The 19,253-nt window shown below is 40.6% G+C and overlaps 1 long non-coding RNA gene across 1 annotated transcript in view; it reads right to left on the bottom strand.

The window, feature by feature from the left end:
- The window catches only part of LOC146692672 (uncharacterized), a 37,777-nt gene extending 19,169 nt beyond the window's left edge, over window positions 1-18,608 (bottom strand). Inside the window, exons 1-2 of the long non-coding RNA XR_014915267.1 lie at window positions 18,451-18,608; window positions 18,083-18,100 (exon numbers count right to left, since the gene is read on the bottom strand). This is a non-coding gene — a long non-coding RNA (uncharacterized LOC146692672). The remainder of the gene's footprint in view (window positions 1-18,082; window positions 18,101-18,450) is intronic.
- Window positions 18,609-19,253: the final 645 nt, after the last annotated feature.

The raw sequence follows: 19,253 nt of genomic DNA, 5'->3' as shown, positions 1-19,253 counted from the left end.
TCTGTCTTCACTTGCATCCCAGTCATAGAAGCGTTGGAGGTCGTTCATAAGAGATTACAGGATCATCCCAACCTCAGCAACAGGACCACTCTCAGCACTGATCAGTTGTGTTTGCTTTTGGAACTGTCTTAATTCCACCTATTTTGCATAAGGGTCAGTACAGGCAGAAATCTAGGTGTGCCATGGGTTCCCACAGGCCCCTGGTCAAAGTCACCAAACCAGTTCGTAAGCAGGTACAGGTGTGGCCAGAAGGGTCCTCAGAGGCACTGCTTTTCCACCACAGGCCGCCACACACGACAACACCACAGACTTTCAGGAATATACAGAAACTGTCACTGCCTACATCCCAAAATGCATCGATGATGTCACAGAGACCAGGACTATCACTGTCTGGGCCAATCAGAAACCATGGCTCACAGGTCAGGTTTAAATGCTCCTAAAGTTGAAAAATGCAAGCCTTCAGAGCCGGGAATTAGGTGAGTCTAAGAACAGCAAGGGCAAACCTGTCACGTGGCATCAGCTACAGCAAAGCTTCAGCGACAGCAGAGATACTTGGAGGCAGTGGCAAGGAATACAAACCATCACAGACTACAAGCCCACTCTACAGACCGTGGTGACACAATCCCCAGACAGTGTGTGGAGATCTCTCCACCATCATTACTGAACCCAAGAAGTCATCTATCTCCTGCTTTAAGGACTACCGTCCTGTCAAACTCACCTCCATCATTATTAAGTTAAGTGCTTTGAACGGTTAGTCATGCATCAAATCAAATTATTGCTTTCCCCCCAACCTGGATCCATTTCAGTTCGCATACCGGTCAAAACGCTCAACCGATGATGGAATTTCAACTGCCCCTCACTCAGCCCTCACACATCTGAACACTAGAGACTCATATGTCAGAGTGCTGTTCATAGACTTCAGTTCAGCATTCAACACCATCATTCCCCAGCAACTCATTCACAAACTGGATCTGCTGGGGATCAGCACCTTGCTGTATAACGGGCTGCTAGATTTCTTGACAGGAAGACAGCAGACAGTATGGGTCAACAGCAACACCTCCAGCCCAAGAACACGGAATACGGGGGCTCCCCAAGGATGTGTGTTGAGCTCCCTTCTCTTCACTCTGTTGACCCACGACGAGATCTACTACAGGGGTGAAGTTAACCATCTGCCAGAGTGGTACAGCAACAACAACCTGTCCCTGAATGTGGAGAAGACCAACAGTGACTCTACTTCCTCTGCAAACTGAGAAGCACAAGAGATTCAACCCCCATTATGAGCACCTTTTACAGAGGCACAGTTGAGAGTATCCTCACCAGCTGCATCACTGTGTGGTATGACTCCTGCATTGGGTTCTGCAGGAAAAAATGACAACGGGTAGTGAGAGCAGCCGAGAGCATTGTGGGGACCTCTCTTGCCTCCCTCCCCAGGAGATCTACTGCACCTGCCTCATCTGGAAGGTCGTCTCCATTACAGGTGACTCCACTCATCCCTTCAACAGCGTCTTCAGTTTGCTGCCATCAGGAAGGATACTGAAGAGCCTCCGGGGCAGAACCAGCAGACTGAGAGACAGCTTCGTACATCGGGCTGTCAGGATGCTGACCATCTCTGGATCGAGAAGGGGGGCCCAAGGGTACATCTTTCGCCATCCTACAATGCTGTGATTGTAGCCATTCCCCACTTTCTGTGAATGGTACTCACTGCCATTGATCAATAGGCTTTGATTAGTTGTCATTGATCAATGGTCCTAAGAATTTGCATACTAACAATCATGGAATTAACCCCCCGGCACATTGTTCATTCAGTGGCGCTAGTTTCCTTCACTATGCAAATGTACTGTTTATAAGGTTGGGGAAACCTGCAGTCAGCTGAGACTGAAGAAGTCACTTGGATGAGTGACGAAACGTTTCTCCAACTGAAAATGTCCAGATGAACAGAATCAACCTTTTGGGATTTACTTACCTGGATGATTAAGCACGCATCAAGACGTTATTTTATTAAACATTTTAAAATGTTAGCAGCACAAACAAACATTTTTGCAGCACAAACCAGCACAAACGTTTGACATCCATTTTGTTTGATTCCATTAATATGGGGGGGGCTGGTTGACCTCTAAAAATTTTTGTTAATATCTTTAAAATAATAACGGCACAAACAAAAATTTCTGCAGCACAAACCAGCACAAACGTAGCACAAACGTTTGATACCACTTTTGTTGGATTTGGGTAATGTGGGGGGGCTGGTTGACCTTTTGACCTTTACATTTTCATTAATATCTTTAAAACAGAAGCAGCACAAACGAAAATTTTAGCAGCACAAACCAGCACAAACGTAGCACAGTTGATTGACACCCATTTTGTTTGATTTAATTAATGTGGGGGGGCTGGTTGACCTCTGATGACCTCTAGAAATTGTTATTAATATCTTTAAAATGATAGCAGCACAAACGAAAATCTTTGCAGCACAAACCAGCACAAACGTAGCACAAACGTTTGATACCACTTTTGTTGGATTTGGGTAATGTGGGGGGGCTGGTTGACCTTTACATTTTCATTAATATCTTTAAAACAGAAGCAGCACAAACGCTAATTTTACCTGCACAAATCAGCACAAACGTAGCACTAAAAAAGTAGACCATTTTGGCCCGTTTTGGAGCAGTCTGGGGGGATGGTGACCTTTGAATGACCTATAAAATAAAGTTTAATATCTCGGAAACCGTAGCAGCACAAACGCTAATTTTACCTGCACAAATCAGCACAAACGTAGCACTAAAAAAGTAGACCATTTTGGTTTGTTTTGGAGCAGTCTGGGGGGATGGTGACCTTTGAATGACCTATAAAATAAAGTTTAATATCTCGGAAACCGTAGCAGCACAAACGCTAATTTTACCTGCACAAATCTGCACAAACGTAGCACTAACCGCTCCGCCTATTTGCCTTTACGTTTCAAGTGGGTGGGGGGTCAGCTTCACTCTGCTGTGTTAGCTTCTCCTACAGCTCCGGACCGCTAAAAATGCGCGTGCTTTTTGTGAGCTCGTTCCCGGCTCGTAACCAGCGCGTTCTGCCGTCAAGGGCGATCATTGGTTAAATGTGATCATGTGGCTGATGCAAGCCAGATCCTTTTATTTAGCAAAACTGTGATTAATAGTTAAATATTATTGCTGAGGGGCACAGACAGGACTCCGCACGCACGCACACACACATAAAAAAAAAAAAAAATTTTATAAGTTGCCTCAACAAAAGGGCACTTTGGGCACCCATCAGGAAAGGGGCGGGTGCTCAAGCCCCCCCCCCGCACGTGCCTGCTATAAAGGGTCTTTTAGTGTGATGCGAATATTTGTCTTTTATGGTGCATCTGCTTTGTTTTTTCCAGTCTCAAATGTTGGGATATGGCTTCTATGTTAAGAATGTTTTATATAATAATGCTGAAAAAATCCTAGGGTTATTTTTTTCTGACAAAAATCAAACTGGCAAAACACAAGCAGAGCAGTCAGAACTGTTCTTTGTTTCACTGTTTCACATTATAACCAAAGAAAAGTAAGCATAAGTATACACATTAGTCACTTAAGCCTAAGTATAGATACTAATGTTAAAACATTTTCTGGTAAATGCTGAAGTAAAAGATAAAAGTAGGTCTTTGGAGGACATTTATACCAGGTAATTTTTTTTGTCAAGCTAAATGAACCTCATATTATGCCATAATAATGCTTAAATATCTGTTACAAAAACCAGAAAAACCAAAGGGAATCTAAAAAGTAGGTCTACTTTCTATACAGCTTCATTACCTTACATTTATACCCTAATATTGATCATGAACATCACAGCTGCTCTGCTCCAGTCAAACACAGGGCTTCATTGCAAATTTCACCAAATTTCTTTCAGTGAACATGTGAACAACAAAATATTCTTATACTTCAACTTGTACTGCAAGATGTTAAAATGAACAAGGACCTTACATCTAAGCATTAAATTTACAGTTGGTCAGTCCTTTTGTTACTTTACATTATGTCTTTTTTCCATCTCTTAGTGAAGAAGTTTTCTCTCCAAGGGAAACTACACAATAACAGCTTATGTGTTCTTTGAGCTGTTAGAACGTTAGCATTTTTCTGTCACTTAGAAAATAATACTTTCTTAAAACCCACATCCTTTGTTTGGTGCATGCTAGCTGCTGAAATACGGAAATACTGCTGAAATAGCTTTCCAGATAATTAAGCCCAAATTTAATAAGGTTTAACTCATTTTTAATTTTCCACTGCCAGTTTGGGTATTTGATCTTCTACCTGAACTGGGAACAAAGATTAATCGACCCTCCATATATCTATAGGAGTATAATGACAAAACATGATGTGGTAGATTAGATTTGTTAGATGCATTAGATTAGAAGAAATTAGCAAATCTGAAAAAACAAAAGCCTAGAAATAGACTGAATTGCAGCAAAGAGAGCAGACATTTGGAAGGGAGCATATCAACTACTATTCACAGTGGGGCATATAAGTTTAAAAAAAAAAAAAAAGCTTCACACAGTGCAGGTACCTGATGGCATGATTAAGACTACTGTTTTTCCTTAAGGCTTCTGCACAATCTATTTAGTCAGTGTCTCCTTACTAAAATCTCAAGTATTTCCTAATACAGCTCATAGTATAAATCCCTCTCCCTGGAGCAGAGTTGAATTATTATTATTAAATTATTCCTGACCTAAAATGACCCCCGCTGGGTCAAAACATCTGCACATGATGTATTTTTAGGATGTTTTTTTAGACACAAGTCACAACTGTTAAACAACTTAATGTTAACGTCATTAGCTATCTACAAACCCAATTTGGAAAACGTTGAGACGCTGTGTAACATGTAAAAACAAAACCGAATGCCATGATTTGCAAATCTCATAAAGCCATTTTTCATTCAAAATAGAACATAGAAAACATATCAAATGTTTAAACTGAGAAAAAGTTTGACTTTTGGGAGAGGAACATTGTGTCATTCTTGTGTGATATAGGGTTCTAGCTGCTACACCCATGCTTTACAGATGGGCGTAGATACTCACTGTTGTACCTCTCTCCTGACATCTTCCATACATAATGACGACTTGAACGAAAAATTCCAAATTTGGATTCATAACCCCATAAAAGCTGTTACCATTGATTTCAAGTCCAGTTGGTGAGTAATTTGGTCTCAGATTACCTCAGATTGGCTTCTTGGCAGCAAACCTCCCATTGAGACCATTTCTAAAACTACAGCCTCAACTGAAGGGCAAGATACATCTCCCAGGTCCCATGTCATTTGTTAGGATTTTTCAATTTTTCCATTTTGCACTGCACACCATGCTGACATATGCCATGTTTTTGGCTAACAGCTCTTTGGGAATCACCTTGCTGGTACAAAAATAATAATTTTTTATGCCTGTCAAACGGTGTTACTTTGAGGGCATTTTTTGTAGATTTAACTAAAGAAATGCTCTCAAGACTAGTAACAACGTGTCTAAAAATACAATTTAAAATAAAAATCTCTACTACGTTTTGTTTTGTGTAGACACAAAACTAGTTGATCCCTTGAGTTTGATAGCTTTTACACCTGAATAATTCATAGGTCAGTGTTAAGTGGCTTAACAAACAAGCAAAAAAATAAAAATAAAAAAATAGTCCTCTAAAATGTTTAAAACAAAATCCTAAGCCTCCAACAAGTCATCATTTTCTCACCAAACGGTTTCTCCCAAGGGCTAAGATGGTTTGCAAATAATTTCTGCTACAAGAAACAGTCTCAGCTTTAAGGTCAAATTCTTAGAAAATCTTATAACTCCAAGAATTTCTAAGAATTTCAGCTCTAGGAGCAATTCTTCATACAAGGAATCTTTGTGAATGCCCAACTGATCATAATGGCGTCATAATTTTCATCGGCGACAGTAACTTCAGTAGCACTGTGTGACATCAAATCTTCTCTGAAATTCTTTGAAAGACTCCTTTTCTCAGAAAACTGATATTTAGGGTCATTTCCGGTGAAAAAAAGTACCAAAGAACTCATGCCTCACACTTAATTTTAGACCCGTACACTTTAGATGAGTTCAGGAGGCTAGCAACAACAATTTAAGTTTCCATACATACGTTTGAAAAGGTAAACAACTACTTGTAACTAACTACAATATATTTACACAAGTACTTATGTATTTAAACACAGCTGCGAACTACATTTACTGTAACTGAGTACTAGGGGTTTGTGCAACTTACACTACCCAGTTATTACATTTAACTGACATTTGTTTGCAAAATCTTTGCCTAAAATAAAATCAACTGCAGAGCACACAAACAGGCTTCTTATGAGATAAAAAATAGTTCATCACGTGTCCATTGCATGCTCCCTCTTTTCAAGTACTTTCTAAAACAAAGTTCAATTCTTCTTCCTTCTGGTGCAGCACTGTCTACAGATAAGTCTTTCTAAAGCAAAAAATTTAAAAATGTAAAAATAATTACATTTTCCTTGCCCTTAGTTCTTCTATTTCAAAAAGCATTTCAGTGTAACTTGTAATATAGACATTTAGATAGATAGATAATTTATTTTCTGACAAATTAGATAAATTAATTTCCCAAATATTCTCAGTCTCGTGTTTCCTCTCGTGATCACTGGGAATGGACTGGACTTAATACCAATTAGAACATGACTGATGTATGAGATTTAAAACCAATCCCAACACTGATACTTGGTGATATCAAAAATCCAATATGTCAGGCAATTTTTTTTTCTTTTAGACACACGAACCATAAACAGATTTGCCCAACATTTGTTACATGTAGTTATTTATGAGTCTTTACTAACACAATTCAATTTAAAAATAATCTTGTTTGATTATCAGAACAGTTCATAGATTACTTGCTTACACTCTGCACGATTCGAATCAGATTAGCTAGCTGTTCTGTTTTTGGTAATTCCGAATAAGTGTTGTCAACTGGAAAGTTGCACACTGCTCTCTAGTGGAAAAGCTCAAAACTCAGAACACTACTGTTTTAAATTTTCATATTTCGGCTGTTATACAGTCCAATACTGACCTATTAGCAAATAGCTGATATCAACTCTAATTACAATATTAACTTATAACAGAATTGTTATTATAAATAAACAACATTATTATGAATTTTGTGAGCAAGTCGCAATGAATTTGGTGATCATTTCGTCGCAAAACGTGACATAATAATACTTTAACATTTTGCAATCTACAAAGGTTTGTACTTTGACAAACAACTTGTGAGAACTGTGACTAATGTTCGTGTGTGGGGAAAACAGTGTATAAAGTGTGTGGCGAGGGGCTAGTTATTCTGAGAACCCCTGCTGCAATAAATGAGGGACCACTGTATATACTTTCTCTATGATTATTGTATTCAACCTGTTAACATTTAATATTTTCTTGATAGAACCAACTTATTCTGCAGCAGAGCCATCCCCAATTGCTTCTCCTGGCTCCCTGAGCTCCTGCTGCTGCACCCACAGGTACAGTGGGGCAAAAAAGTATTTAGTCAGCCACCGATTGTGCAAGTTCCCCCACCTAAAATGATGACAGAGGTCAGTAATTTGCACCAGAGGTACACTTCAACTGTGAGAGACAGAATGTGAAAAAAAAAAAAATCCATGAATCCCCATGGTAGGATTTGTAAAGAATTTATTCGTAAATCAGGGTGGAAAATAAGTATTTGGTCAATAACAAAAATACAACTCAATACTTTGTAACATAACCTTTGTTGGCAATAACAGAGGTCAAACGTTTACTATAGGTCTTTACCAGGTTTGCACACACAGTAGCTGGTATTTTGGCCCATTCCTCCATGCAGATCTTCTCGAGAGCAGTGATGTTTCGGGGCTGTCGCCGAGCAACACGGACTTTCAACTCCCGCCACAGATTTTCTATGGGGTTGAGGTCTGGAGACTGGCTAGGCCACTCCAGGACTTTCAAATGCTTCTTACGGAGCCACTCCTTTGTTGCCCGGGCGGTGTGTTTTGGATCATTGTCATGTTGGAAGACCCAGCCTCGTTTCATCTTCAAAGTTCTCACTGATGGAAGGAGGTTTTGGCTCAAAATCTCACGATACATGGCCCCATTCATTCTGTCCTTAACACGGATCAGTCGTCCTGTCCCCTTGGCAGAAAAACAGCCCCATAGCATGATGTTTCCACCCCCATGCTTCACAGTAGGTATGGTGTTCTTGGGATGCAACTCAGTATTCTTCTTCCTCCAAACACGACGAGTTGAGTTTATACCAAAAAGTTCTACTTTGGTTTCATCTGACCACATGACATTCTCCCAATCCTCTGCTGTATCATCCATGTGCTCTCTGGCAAACTTCAGACGGGCCTGGACATGCACTGGCTTCAGCAGCGGAACACGTCTGGCACTGCGGGATTTGATTCCCTGCCGTTGTAGTGTGTTACTGATGGTGACCTTTGTTACTTTGGTCCCAGCTCTCTGCAGGTCATTCACCTGGTTCTGGGATCTTTGCTCACCGTTCTCATGATCATTTTGACCCCACGGGATGAGATCTTGCGTGGAGCCCCAGATCGAGGGAGATTATCAGTGGTCTTGTATGTCTTCCATTTTCTGATGATTGCTCCCACAGTTGATTTTTTCACACCAAGCTGTTTGCCTATTGTAGATTCACTCTTCCCAGTCTGGTGCAGGTCTACAATACTTTTCCTGGTGTCCTTCGAAAGCTCTTTGGTCTTGGCCATGGCGGAGTTTGGAGTCTGTTTGCGGCTGTGGACAGGTGTCTTTTATACAGATGATGAGTTCAAACAGGTGCCATTCATACAGGTAACGAGTGGGGGACAGAAAAGCTTCTTACAGAAGACGTTACAGGTCTGTGAGAGCCAGAGATTTTCCTTGTTTGAGGTGACCAAATACTTATTTTCCACCCTAATTTACGAATAAATTCTTTACAAATCCTACCATGTGAATTCATGGATTTTTTTTTCACATTCTGTCTCTCACAGTTGAAGTGTACCTCTGGTGCAAATTACTGACCTCTGTCATCATTTTAAGTGGGGGAACTTGCACAATCGGTGGCTGACTAAATACTTTTTTGCCCCACTGTATGTACAGCAAGCACTGATAACGTTTTACTCGATGGCACAACTTCCTCCCACATTCCTCCGACATTTCCGGTTCACGCGCGTCAAAATATGCAATTTTGACGCGCGATTGATTTGTGTTGGACACGCGTTAAGGTGCGAATGTGCACGCGTCAAATTAGGGGCGTCTGGCACGTTTTTGTTCGCGTCAATCGCGTTCGGTGTGCACACACCATTACTGTGAGAAAATACAAACTTTTCCTAATTAAACCATATGGGGAATGCCACAAAAGTATTCATAACAACAAATTAGGGCTGCTCGATTATGGCAAAAATGATAATCATGATTATTTTCACTGAAATTGAGATCTCGATTATTTGACGATATTTATTTAACCCTTTAAGACCTACTATAGAACCAAGTCCGCCAGAGCTTATATTATTTTTTTACATGTTGTAGTGCCATTTATGGGAGCATTTCAAGTTGCTATACAACTGTTATAGCCCATATTTTAATAATATGTATGCATTAAGTCCATAGTAACTACATTAATTGCAAAAAAGTGCAATAAACTACAAAAAAAAATTTTTAATCGTTTTTGTTTGTTTTTTTACATATATTACTTGGAGAAATTTAAGAGGTTTATCCCTCAAAACTTTAAATACAAAAAAGTTGCAAAAAATAGTTTACAACAGGAAATTTATTTTGAGTGTGTTCATAGTTTTATTTTGGAGATACACCAATTTTTATATACTGCAGGAAAAACAAAAAACAATCCTATGATGCAAATTTGCAAAGAAAACAGCATGTGCATCAAAATAAACTATTTCCAGCAGTGCAATTCGAGTTCTAAGCATCCCAGCAACTATTCAGAAAAGTCAAACATGACCAGTATAGGCTTTTAAGGCCTACAAGTAAAAAACTACATTTCCGCGAAAATGACGTCACTTCCGGTTTCGGCCAGGAAATGGCGGACATGTGATAGTTCGCGCTGACGTCTGTTTCACGGTGGGAAGTGTTAAGAACAGCTGATCGGCGAAGCGTGTTTCTGGAATATTATGCTTTTGTTCCTGCAAGCGCTTTTTATGCAATTTTTGCAAAGCTATATGTGGAAGGAAACCATGACCGAGGACAAGCTGATGGCATCAGATGTAAGTACAACTCCTCCGGTTTCATATGCAAAACAAATTATTGCGCTAGCTTACGCGGTTCCGGTTCTACAGGGATTTAAAAATAGTTACACAAAACGGAGCGTGCTGCTCTGACCGGCTTTAAAGGGTTAACAATGACTTTAAAAAATAATATAAAATAGTGTGCAACACCACTGAAGTTTTTTTTTTTTTACCTCTCTTTTCAACCAACGCAGTGTAACGTCGGGTTGCGTTTAGTGGTTGAGAGGAGGCGGCAAAACACCTAGCAGGGTAGCCAAAAGAATACACACTCACGCTGGCGTTGGGGATTCCACAGTGTGTTCTTTAATATACCTTCTCTTCATCAACCATATAAGCCCGGTTGAACGGCTGCAGCTTAACAAACATAGCGCACAGTGTTCGTACAACCCATAACGTTGCAAACAAAGGTGTCTGGAGAGGTAAAACATAAAATCCGTCCCTCCTCATGTACTAGCGTGCAAGCACATGTCCACACCATCACAGAGAGAGAGAGCAGAGAGACCAGTGGCACACACTGATGACACCAACCCTCGACTTGGGTGTCTTAAAGGGACACCACACCATAGTGGCTGTTACATATTCCCCCCGGGTTAAACAAAGGCTGCCCTCAGCCGGACCCAGGTGACCCTCCTCCCGCTACCCCCTTTCACCACACATAGCTACTTTAGGTAGTAAGCAGGTCGTGGAGGAATTGTTACACACCTGTACAGCATTGGTACAGTCCAGACTTAACCAGCCTCCATACATGGTCAGCAGGATAAGAAGTTAAAACCAAAACAGGGAAATGTACAGTGCAATATTGACAAACTGGCATACATGACAGTGTCCCACATGGTGAATGTCCATTTAAACAAATGTTAAAGAAAGAAAATAAACTTAGGATAGCCAGGACAATTGCAGAATGAAATTCCCTTTTTCTTTCATTGCGTTTCTTCTACTTCACAAACTTGCAACAGACAGCATAATATGTGAAAACAGTACCAGAAAGTACTGTAGAAAACCCAAACAACAGTCATGTTACAACAGTAACCAATACGAAATACATAAGAAAAAAAATTCAAATTCAGGAACTATGGCAAAGCTGCATCGAACCCACGCCCAGGAAACGCAGGTCCACGCGCATCCAATGGAGCCACGACGAAGAGGCCAAACAGAGAACGGCGCCACAGTCCACAAACCACGCTGGGGCAGCTCCAGCCGCTGCCATGGAAATGCACCGCCGCGACCCTTTGATCCTCCCGACGTCCTCGTCCAGGCCAGCCTGGTCCGTTCCCGCGAAACATGGCGGACAGCCACTTTGCCGCGTCGTACCTTTTTATGTACCAATCATCAACTGCTCGAAGATACTGCATACTGAGGTCCAAGAGAAGATGTTCGGGCGCCATTTTGTAACGTCGGGTTGCGTTTAGTGGTTGAGAGGAGGCGGCAAAACACCTAGCAGGGTAGCCAAAAGAATACACACTCACGCTGGCGTTGGGGATTCCACAGTGTGTTCTTTAATATACCTTCTCTTCATCAACCATATAAGCCCGGTTGAACGGCTGCAGCTTAACAAACATAGCGCACAGTGTTCGTACAACCCATAACGTTGCAAACAAAGGTGTCTGGAGAGGTAAAACATAAAATCCGTCCCTCCTCATGTACTAGCGTGCAAGCACATGTCCACACCATCACAGAGAGAGAGAGCAGAGAGACCAGTGGCACACACTGATGACACCAACCCTCGACTTGGGTGTCTTAAAGGGACACCACACCATAGTGGCTGTTACAGCAGTCACTCTCCTCTCCAAATAACTCCTGCTTAGCTTTCCGAGCTTCCCTCGGGTCCTCTTAATCAGCGGTCTCCAACCTTTTTTGCGCCACGACCGGTTTGGACCGGCCTTTAAGGTGTCGCGGATAAACGAGGGAGGGGCTAATAATCGGCTCAGTCATTTTTAATGATCGTTGAAAGCCCAGATCGTAATCGTGATTAAAATTCGATTAATTGAGCAGCCCTACAACAAATCTAACCAGACTTTTAAATTGACCTCACCCACATGAACATTGACACTTTAAAGAAGCTAAAAAAAAAAGGAAAGTAGCTAAAGGTAAAGCTATCCAAAATCAGCAAACAACCTACAAGCCAACAGCCTTGGTATAAGCAAATGTTCAAAGCAGTTATGAGAACAATTATGGAGACATAGAGACAAATCCTCTTATCTGGTGAAGTTATAAACCTACTGAAAAATGATGTAACTGATACTTGTTTTGTTATAGAAATCTCCTGCACCTGCTTAAGTTTAGCGAGGTAAAATATGTCATATGGGGGTAAAGTAGGACTGGGCGATATATCGAGTTTTTTAAAAATATCGATATATTTTCATACGAGATATAAGATGTGACAATATCGTTTATATCGATATAGTATATGTTACGTTATAATTATACTTGTGGAGCCGCAAGTTTGCCTCTCTTTCATCCACTTTTGTCACTATGCAACGTTACTGGGCCTCGCCTCTCCTTCACTGAACACAACTCCCCCTCCCCTATTGCTTCACCTGCAGGCAACGACAAGATGGACACAGCAAATCTCCATTAACGACTTACCGCGGACCGCCCCGTGCGTGCGGCTGTTCAGCGTCGACGTGTTAGCGAGCTAACCGCGCTAACGACATGCATGGCCTAAAATCCTTTCATTTTCTCAAAAATCGACAGTGTGCCTTATGTATGAATTCTGGTTGTGCTTACTGACCGCGAACCGATTTTATGTGGTACACAGCGCTCAGCAATCTGTCAATAAATGCTTTAGTTCGACTTTGGTAAGCTACGAAGTCGCACTGCTTAATGCATTGTTGAAGCATTATGGCTACCATAGTCAGGAGCCTCGCGGAGTAATACGTACTGTGCTTCAACGTAATATTACCGTATTGTGTGTATAAGGACCATAAATGGCACCTGTTAAGAGACACGGTTATGAAGCAGATTTCAAACTCCAGCCTGTCAGTCACGCAGTAGAACTTGGGAATAGAGCAGCTGTGAAATCTGTCTTTGTTATTATGCTCAGCGTCTTTTAGTTTACATTTTGACTGCACAATTGTGAGCTTTTTTTTTTTTATGCACAAAGACAACATTGTTTTCTTTTATTTATGGAGCATTATTATTTAATAAATGCTGATAATTTATTTTTGAGTAATTTCTTCATGTACATCTACGCTGTATGTTTTTTTTGGGTTTTTTTTGTTTTTTGTGTCCCGTTTGGATCTTTAGCCATCAGAATTGTTGTCTTAAGGCCAAGAAAGATGCCAAGCGGATTTATTTTACCAAGTGGATCATCATGGCCTTGCCATATTGGTCCATTTGATTGACCTTTATTATAATTATGAATTTATTTTATTATTCAGTTGCTACAAACGGGACAGACATGACTGGGGGATAGGACAGGGAGAGAGAATGAAAGAAAGAGAGGGAGAGAAAGAAAACCAAAGGGGAGAAGAGACGGTGAGAAGGGGGAGAAGAAAGAAAGAAAAACAAACAAAAAAAACACCTGGGTCACCTGTATGGAGAAAAAAAACAGAAGAGAAAGCAAACAACAAAGAGCAACATAATAAAAAAAAGGGCACCATCACAAACTAGCTAGCAGTAGATATCAGTAGATACTAAATAATAAACGATATTGTGCAGCACGCAAGATAGACAGCGTACAATGTGCTTTGAGGCAGCAGCCAAGAAAGCTGTAGTCCGCGTCTGTGAATACCCGTGTGTACACCTGTGTGCATACCTGTGTGGATCAGCATGCTTGCATTCCAAAGGTTTCTCCATGTAACGATCTGCTAGGGAGTGTGGGGGGCCACAGCCCCGTCCTCCAGGGTATGAAGCAGGTATGGAGGAGATCAAAACTCCAGACATCCAGAGGCCCCCAGAACACAAGAGACCAAGGAAGACCAACAGAGGGGCAGCCGCGCCACTGTCCCAGTAAGAGCTGAGGAGAGTCCCAGATGAGGGCTCACTCAGCAGCCGCGGAGCAGAAGCCAGGGGGAGTTGCAGTGACGCGCCCGTGAGCTCCGCCGGCAGCCAGCTGTGCCCGACTGACCGAGCCCCAGGCCGAGAGGCCGGGGGCACCCCACCTCCGAAGTGGCCCGAGCGAGCCCCAGGCTCCAGGCCCCGATAAGCGGCCGCCAAGGAGTGAGCCGGTGTGTACCCGGACGCCCACCCCCAGACACAAAGAACCACCAACGCACCGATGTCTGAGGGAGTCCGCCACCGGCAGGGGAAGTGGTGGGTGGAGATAGGCCTCCAAACCTTGGAGGGCCTGAGATGTCCCCAGAGAGGTGACGTCTGATACCCAACCTGACATATAGACACAGACATACAGGCACACACAGACACAAACATCCATCCCCACCCTTATGCTCTCATATGCACTTACTCCACACTCAACCAACATGGAGACAGACATAAAGAGACGCTGTACACACGATCACACTCCCCAAGCATACTCTACGAACCGGGTCTAGGTACCCTTGCCCCTGGAGGGGGGAACTGCACCCAGACCCAGGTGGTGTTACCCTTTTCCCTGCGGTGGGGAGAGGCAGACCGCCCCGAGCTGTATGTTAATAAAAGTGCCTGTGTGACATCTGGGACACAGTTTTGACTAAGAACTCTTTTTGTTCTTAACTTATGGCTTAAAAACAAAATGTCGAGATATATATCGTATATCGCCATCCAGCTAAAAAATATCGACATATGAATTTCGGGTCATATCGCCCAAGCAACTAATTTTCAGTAAATTTTCTATATTTCTTTCAAGTAACATACTGGTTTTTGTTTTGTATTGTAGTTTAATCATTTATGTTATTATGAAAACAAGTTTATTTGTGCTTCTATAGGTTGTCAGTTATAATTGTTAGATAGAAAATTAGCAAAAATACGTATCAGTGGGTCACACTTTCAGAGAAATTAAATCAGTGTATCTCTAGTTCTGTGCAATATGCCACACATGATGTCTTAAAAGCGAAATTTTGCTGTGTAAAAATGCTGTACATATCAGGGAAAGGAAAAAAAACATTAAAGTGTGACACCCAAAAATGAAAAAAAAAAATGTAAGAATGAGAGGACGGGAGAGGAAGATAAGACATTATTATCAAAGGAAATAATGGCTCTTTGTGACACAGATCAGCTGATCACAGCCTGCGCACAAAGAAAAATCTACTGGAACTAAAAACATACATTTTTACATCTGTCATTTGTAAGAGATTCCTTTTCCCATGCTCCACTGCACATCTCCTACACCTGCCAAATCCCACCTTAAACCCTAGGCTATATTCTTTGCAAGCTCCTTTGACTACGATGACCTGGATGACTGAGAACCTTCACAGACACCTAGGCTATACCACACTTCTGCTCATTTTAATACAATCACTTAATATTTTATTATTCTAAAAAAATTAAGTTATGGGGGAAAGAACTTAATTTTGCAATGTAATGATCCCAGCTGTAACACACAGCTATAGTGAACGGATTTTCATCTGCTCAGTGACTGTGATGCACCACTTCCACCAAATCCCAGATGAGAATATTACTAGAGTTGCATGACCATCTGTTTATGTTTAACAAGGAGACAGACCTCTCTGGGGTCTACAGTAGCTGACCAACATCACTAAGGAATTATTATATTAATTTTGCCTGTGGATGACTTTATTTTGAACATTTTACTATGTCTGTAGTCAGAGGCGGAGCCAGACATTTGAAACACCTGGGGCTTAGCCCTAAAGGGTAGTTTTGAGTTTTGTTCAAAGATGACTTCATATAGGGAAAAAAATATATCACATATGCAGGACACCTTAAACTAGTTTTTTAATTAAGCAGCAAGGCAGAACAAAGTCGGGGCTGTATCAAGACACGAGGACTAAACCCCAATTCAACCAGACCCTGAACTGATCCGGAATTAAAACAGGACTACAACAGTTCAAAATCAGGACTACTTGGGATTTAACCAAGACAGAATCAGAACTAGAACTAGATGATAGTAGCACTGAAAATCATCGTAGACCTGCACTTTTTAATTCTACCAAAGTACACTATTTAGATTGAGAAAAGTTTATATAATTATTTAGCCTTGTTGTGCAAACAAGCCTGCATAACTTAATAAATGTAGAATTTGAAAAATTGCAAACCTAAAAAGAAACACTAGGTACGAGATACATGAGGACCTATGATACGGTGATACTTTTGGTAAACAACCATTTGACTAACATGTGTGTCTCACCTGCTCTTGTTCCATCTCTGTTCTGTCCTCATTCTCCATCTCCCCTCTCTCTCCCTCTCTGTTCCTCTTTGTGCTTACAATAATCAAATATACAGTTGAAACCAGATATTTACACACTCTTCAGATCAAATTTTAATTTTAACATCAAATTGGACTAAATGTTTATTTTTTTAGATTGATAAATATAAAAAACATATTTGTTAACTTTAAGAGTAAAGAGAGAAACTATCTGTATTTCTTAATTGTAAATGGCACCAAATTGTATTCAAAATTGAGCCACACTTATGGAGCTCCACAGTTCTGTTTCTGGTGTTTGGTTGACATCTCTTGATTTTCCCATTTCAAAGAAACAGGCTCTGTGTTTTGCCTTATATGCATCCACAGGTGTGCCACCAATTTACTCACATGGACTCTACTAACTTATCAGAAGCTTCTTCAGCTCAGAATGGAATCGTCTGGAGTTTTCTTATTAATTAACAAACTTAGTGTACATGTACTGCTAAATTTGATGAAAGTGATAAAAATAGACAGCTCTGTCTCTCTTTATTCTGACATTTAACTAATTCAAAAGATATTTCAATATTTATTTATCCAAAACAAAACAAGTTTACTCTAAATTAATGTTGTACAGTAAAAAAATGTTCTTGTGTTTTCCATAAAGTGTAGGTAAGTATCTGGTTTAAACTGTGAATATACTGCTGTGTAATGAAGTTCCTCATGTTTTGCATAGAAATATACTGAACAACATTCAAAGCATAATATATAAAATACTACCAGAGTTTTTTCTTTGAAAGACGCTCCTTATGTCCATTCTTGTATATCAGTACATTACTGAAACTGATTTATTTAGCCGTGGAGGGTAACAACTGAAAATATGAAATAAACACACATGTAAGCTGAGACTCTCTAAAGAAACAGCATTGTTGTTGTTCGGCTTTTCATTTCGCCATTTGTTGATTCACTTGAAGAGCGAGTAACATAATATGGGTCAAGTGATCAGTTTGATATCAATCTTTCGTGATACACCGTCATATTTACATTATTTGTACAGTACGAATGCTTTGCTTTGGTACCTGGTCAAACTTCAGTTCTCCTCTGTCTGCCTAGCTCCGTTTCTCCAACAGCGGACTCGCAGGCAGCAGCTGCCCCGCCCCGCTTAGTGCCTGAGCTCGGATCATACCAATATTAGGGGGGATTTACGCACAGTCGTAAATTCCCACAGTGTGCACTATGTGCTTCGAATATTGTGTGTAGTTTTTTTCTTTATACAGTTGTCAGCCAGGCATCTAACTATGAAAAAATTACACTCCAAAAGACCCCGGGCTTAAGCCCAGTAAGCCCCCCTCCCCGCTCCACCACTGTATGTAGTGGTCATGCCAAGTGACAAGAAAAACCTGTGTCTTTAAGGGGGTGGAACCTGTGGTCCCAGACTCAATGATGAGCAAATAAAGAGAAAGAAACAAAAGCAATTAACAAAAGAGCTGTTGTTCATTTAAAAAATAAATGTAACAAAATTATTCAGAAAGGTGTCTAGTGGTGTCTTGTTTTAAAAGGTAAAAACTAAGGCAAGAAAAAAAATAGTAAAATAGACCCAGCTGATTGCAGATATGTACTTACCTACTTATTTGTGGAGGCCTAAAATAAAAAAATAAAAAAAGAGAAATAAATAAAACTTTTTTTTAAATGAATGAGAAAAAGAATTGCTGTAATTACAGGAATATTCATTTAAAATGATTTGTAAAATGCTTTTTTTAAGTTCTAAAACATTTTTAACTGAGACTTTAAAGCTTTATGCATTTGTTATTAATATTAGATTTTTTTATTTTTATTTATTTATTTCATCCTGGGAATTCCCTGTGACTAAAACGAATGATAGAAAAATAAAAATTAGTAAAGTAAAAAAAATCCTTTTCAGAAAACATGCTTTACATGAAGCACGTGCGTTTAACAGAAAAACGGTGTTAAAGGGTTGGCTTTTTACTCACTCTTTGATCATCAGTCATCAGTCATTCCGAAGTCAGTGTATTTCCCACGGTCCCACGTTTCAATTTCAGTGTTAGAAAAGAAACCGCTCGGCTGCTGGGGCTGTAAACAGAAAAATTCCCGTGAAGCTGCTTCCACTTTCCTGAGCTGCAAAGGCGCTCTGAAGCTCCACTGCCGAGCAGCAGCTTTAAGTCAGGGAAGCAGCCCAGCTTTAACAAGCGCGTTCAGCCAACTCAAGTTCCGTTCACGACTTTCAAAATAAAACACAAGAGGTTTTTTTCACCACCTTTTTTTCTTTCTTTTTTTTTTTAATATGGACTAGCCCATCTCCTGCCTGATTCCAGTGTATGTGAAAAAAAAAAACGTCAGCCCTGACTCTATATAATTTCATAGACCAGGGTTATGCCTAATATCCCCAGGCACAAAGGAATGACTGTGCAGGTAGAAAGGGCTGTAAACTCCTCAGGGTGGGATAGGAGCTAAAAACACATGAGTTAGACAGTAAATGAAGTGATGATCTAAAGCCTAGTGAAGTACTAAAGCCTACTATTGAAAAATGAATATTTTGAACTGGGAATCGGGGAGCGCTATTGTCTTGAATTCACTTTTATTTATGTACCACTGAACTCATAAATGTCAGATTTTTGCAAATCATACTGATTTTATTTTCTTGGGGGTAAATGGATCACCTATTTCTGGGACCACAAAGGAGAGCAAGTATCAGTGGTAGGATGATGTGGCAGCTGTCAGACATGCAATGACTCTTCTAGGACACTTAGGGGAAGAGAGTTGCTTGAACCAAGAA

This window comes from Copadichromis virginalis, linkage group LG15, assembly GCF_057382275.1.
Source record: "Copadichromis virginalis isolate Kocher_CV1m ecotype Utaka linkage group LG15, C_Virginalis_male_GT1.1, whole genome shotgun sequence".
Taxonomy (NCBI): domain Eukaryota; kingdom Metazoa; phylum Chordata; class Actinopteri; order Cichliformes; family Cichlidae; genus Copadichromis; species Copadichromis virginalis.
The sequence above is the reverse complement of the archived record's forward strand: the minus strand, read 5'-3'. Positions and strand labels throughout refer to the sequence as shown.